At 38.4% G+C, this 4991-nt stretch overlaps 1 long non-coding RNA gene across 1 annotated transcript; it reads left to right on the top strand.

Annotated features, from left to right (window-relative positions):
* The first annotated feature begins 513 nt into the window (after positions 1-513).
* LOC106094379 (uncharacterized) lies at positions 514-4784 on the top strand. The gene is made up of 2 exons (XR_001222542.2): positions 514-748; positions 4576-4784. It is a non-coding gene; the product is annotated as an uncharacterized LOC106094379 (long non-coding RNA).
* The last annotated feature ends 207 nt before the right edge of the window (positions 4785-4991 follow it).

Here is a 4991-nt window from a genome sequence, read left to right as displayed (position 1 = left end):
CGGTCCAAGTCGGTCTATAACCAGGTAAAGCTCCCATATTTTAGCAGATTCCATGGTGGTGTTTTCCCAAAATTTGGCCTGGCCAAACGTAGCACGCTTTTACTTGTTGCATTTACACCCATTATGGTGCAGGGTATCAAAAATTTGACTTTGCACTTGCATTTTATATCTTCCTGCTTTCTTTTTGGATAAAAATAAAGTTTAACATATTACATAAATTTTTTTTTTTTAATTTCATCAAGCAAACATGTATAGCCATGGTGACAGTTTTACATTTTGTATTGTTTGGGATTCTTTAGTATTTCGAGTTTAATTGATTTTTGTATCGTGGCACAAAAACCTTCGATATGAACAATTGGCTTTTCAGTTTTTTTTTTCCCAATGTGTTTGATTTATTGAACGTTAGATATTTGTTAAAACATGTAAAAACATATTTTTTTGACAACATTTTTTTTTTTGAGAATGTCATGTACAGAAAGAGTGGGAACCAATTTTTATAGGTTTAATGTCAAGTAAATACAATATTGTTGTACACGAAAGCAATTTTTAAAATTGATTAGTTTTTGCAAGCCGAGTCACTTGAATAATTAAGTCCATTGTGATGTAACTGGAACACTTTTCGGTTAAATTCTTTTTTTATTACAAATAAATTGGTGTACCTTTTATATGGCGGTGTCCAAGAAGTGAGCAGCAGAAGGACTGATCTTCTAGAGAAGTTTATATACATAACAAAAGTCGACATACATATGTAAGTGAATGTCACAAAACAAGTAAACTCGTGCTAAGTTCGGCCGGGCCGAATCTTATATACCCTCCACCGTGGATCGCATTTGTCGAGTTCTTTTGCCGGCATCTCTTCTTAGGCAAAAATAAGGATTAAAGAGTAAAAGCGTGATAAGTTCGGCCGGGCCGAATCTTATATACCCTCCACCATGGATCGCATTTGTCGAGTTCTTTTCCGGCATCTCTTCTTAGGCAAAAAAAGGATATAAGAAAAGATTTGCTCTGCTGTTAGAGCGATATCAAGATATAGTGCGGTTAGCACCACAATTAAATTATATGTTGGAGACCTGTGTAAAATGTCAGCCAATTTGAATAAGAATTACGCCCTTTGGGGGCTCAAGAAGTAAAATAGAGAGATCGATTTATATGGGAGCTGTATCGGGCTATAGACCGATTCAGATCATAATAAACGAGTATGTTGATGGTCATGAGAGGATCCGTCGTACAAAATTTCAGGCAAATCGGATAATAATTGCGACCTCTAGAGGCTCAAGAAGTCAAGATCCCAGATAGGTTTATATGGCAGCTATATCAGGTTATGAACCGATTTGAACCTTCTTTGACACAGTCGTTGAAAGTAAGAATAAAATACTTCATAAAAATTTTCAACCAAATCGGATAAGAATTGCGCTCTCTAGAAGCTCAAGAAGTCAAGTCCCCAGATCTGTTTATATGACAGCTATATCAGGTTATGAACCGATTTGAACCACACTTGGCACAGTTGTTGGATATCATAACAAAACACTTCGTGCAAAAATGCATTCAAATTGGATAAGAATTACGCACTCTAGAGGCTCAAGAAGTCAAGACCCAAGATCTGTTTATATGACAGCTATATCAGGTTATGGACCGATTTGAACCATACTTGGCACAGTCATTGGATATTATAACAAAACACGTCCTGCAAAATTTCATTCCAATCGGATAAAAATTGCGCACTCTAAAGGCTCAAGAAGTCAAGACCCAAGATCGGTTTATATGACAGCTATATCAAAACATGAACCGATATGGCCCATTTACAATACCAACCGACCTATACTAATAAGAAATATTTGTGCCAAATTTCAAGCGGCTAGCTTTATTCCTTCGGAAGTTAGCGTGTTTTCGACAGACAGACGGACGGACGGACGGACGAACGGACGGACAGACGGACGGACATGGCCAGATCGACATAAAATGCCGCGACTATCAAGAATATATATACTTTATGGGGTCTCAGACGAATATTTCGAGTAGTTACAAACAGAATGACGAAATTAGTATACCCCCCATCTTATGGTGGAGGGTATAAAAAGATCATACTTGGATCAGAACAAAACACATCGTGCAAAATTTCATTCCAGTCGGATAAGAATTGCGCGCTCTAGAGGCTCTAGAAGTCAAGACCCAAGATCGGTTTATATGACAGCTAGGTGAAAACATGGACCGATATGGCCCATTTGCAATCCCAACCGACCTACACTAATAAGAAGTATTTGTGCATAATTTCAAGCGGTTAGCTTAACTCCTTCGAAAGTTAGCGTGCTTACGACTGACGGACGAACATGGCTAGATCGACGACGACGATCAAGAATATATATACTTGACTAGCTAACCCGGGCCCACTCCGCTGCGCCTTCTTTTACTTTATATGGAACAAAAGTTTCCTTGGAATATTTATTTTCCACAATTAAAGATGTTTTAGTGAAATACCATGCTAACTTGACTAACAGTTTAACAATTTAAGTGCTTTTATCTGAATCCCATATGATCTTTATTGGTCTACGAATTTAAGTTTGGATGTAAGATGTACTCCATTCTTAAAATACTTCATTTCATTCTCATGATGTCTGATTTAGTGGTATTTTCGGGAGAGAGGTGGTCCCCCAGATACGTGGCCCTGAAACAATATCAGCATCGTGCTCTTCTCTCAAATACCATTTATTTAAACCCTATATTGCCATTGGCTTAAGAGGTGATTAAAGGATGAGGCGTCCCCCAAACACATGGCCCCAAAAAAGGTTATCAAATTTGTTTTCTAATCTCAAATACTTTTTATTTGAGCCACATATTGGCATAGTCGAAAAATTTTTTCTCTTTGGGGGTGTCTTGGGAAAGTGGTGATGTTCTAACTACATTGTCCTACATTTGGATATCAAATTCGTATTCTACTCCCAAATACCTTTATTTGAGACCCACATTGCGATGGTCACTAAAAAATTGCTGTTTGTGGGGTATTTTGTGGGGTATTCCCGAAAATGGGTATCAATTCTTGCTCTACCACCCAATACCTTTCATCTAATCTCCACATTGACATGGTCGGTAAATATGGCCGATTTAGGGGTGTTTTGGGGATTGGGGTGGTCCCCCAAACACTAAGCCCGGAAAATATATCAGCAACGTGCTCTATTCTCATATGTCTATATATCATTTATTTGAACCCTATATTGCCATTGCCCTCAAAATTGGATATCAAATTCGTTTTCTAATATCATTTAAACTCCTTATTGCAAAAGTCAACAAATTTGTCCGGTTTGGGGTATTGGCCGTAAAAACTATGAATATTTAGTTCCACTCTCTTTAAGACCCAAATTGTCTTGGTGACCACATACGTCCTATATGGGGGTTGCTATGGTGGTGGGACGTTCGCTAGACAGTTTGACCCTAATGTTGATATCAGATATGTGGTCTACTCCCACATACCTTTAATTAGAGCCTCATATTTCCATAGTCGGCAAACATGACCGGCTTGGGGGGTGTTTTGGGAGATGGACGGCCACTCAGTGAGTTGACCTTGAAAATATATATCGGATTCGTGTTCAACTTTAAAAGCCCTCTTATTTGAGCCTCATATAGCAATAGTCAGAAAATACTTACTATTTGGATGGTGTTGTGGGGGTGGCGTGGCCCCATAGACACTTTTCCCGAATATTGATATCAAATTCGTGCTTTACTCCCAAAGACCTTTCATTTGAGCCCCATATTGCTATGGTCGTAAATTTGTCCCCTTTGGGGGAAGTTTTTGGGGAGAGGCGGCCCCCAAAACACTTGGTCCCATATTTGGATATCAGATTCGTATTCTACATTCAAATACCTTTTATTTAAGCCCCATATTCTCATGGTCAATAAATAAGTCCAGTTTTTGGGGGGTGTTTTGGGGAAGGGGTGGACCCCCAGAAACGTGGTCCCACATTTGGATATCAGATTCGTATTCTACTCGCAAATACCTTTCATTTGAGTCCCATATTGCCATGATTGGTCTAAATATATGTTTGGTAGGTTTTGGGGTGGGGCAGACCCCCTAGGTACCCCATCCGAAATTTGGATACCAAATTTTTATTTTTATATAAGAGCACACAAAATTTCGCTTAAATCGCACCACCCATCTGCGAGATCTGGCGTTTCTGAAAATTAGGGTAAGGGGGAGGGTCCGCCTCCCCTTCGGATATCAAAAAACGTAGTATCCTATTTTCACCACGGGTTCCTTATGCACCATCTGTGAAAATTTCAAGAAAATCGGTTCAGCCATTTCGGAGCCTATAAGGAACACACAAACATACAAACAAACAAACAAACACAAATTGATTTTTATATAAGATGTGGTCTCAGAGGAATATTTCGAGGAGTTACAAAGAGAATGACGAAATAAGTATACACCCATCCTATGGTGTAGGGTATAAAATGTGTTCAAACTTCGCATTGAGAAATGCGATCATTGGTGGAGGGTATAAAAGATTCGACCCGGCCGAACTTAGCATGATTTTATTTGTTTTCACACTACTACTGCCATCTTTATATCAGATAAATTTTTAGGTCAATTTTGGGACCGCCCTCGTAGTATGGAGTATAGTGGAGATAGTTTGGTTTTTTCATTGGTCTGGGTATAAAAATAACAAAAATTAGCTTAAATTCATTTTAACTGTATACGGAGTCTGCTTTAGCTGAGTATAAGCTGTTGTTTTAATTACATTTCCAATCTTGAAGAAATCACCATTATAACTTGGAGCATAAAAAAATTCCAATTACCACTTTGTCTTCATTTGTGTGGCGGGCGTATTGTAGAAATGTCAATTAAGTAAAACTCGTCGATGTAAACGGCTAAGAAGAAAGTGCGGCAGAAACTATGAAATGAAACTTAAAAGTGTTAACATCCTTGAGCCATTATTTGCATAGACGCTTTTCACAAATGAAAATAGTTTTAAGTTCCCTCACCATTCCATTGCACGGAA

This window comes from Stomoxys calcitrans, chromosome 2, assembly GCF_963082655.1.
Source record: "Stomoxys calcitrans chromosome 2, idStoCalc2.1, whole genome shotgun sequence".
NCBI lineage: Eukaryota > Metazoa > Arthropoda > Insecta > Diptera > Muscidae > Stomoxys > Stomoxys calcitrans.
This window is presented reverse-complemented; position numbering and strand designations above follow the sequence as displayed.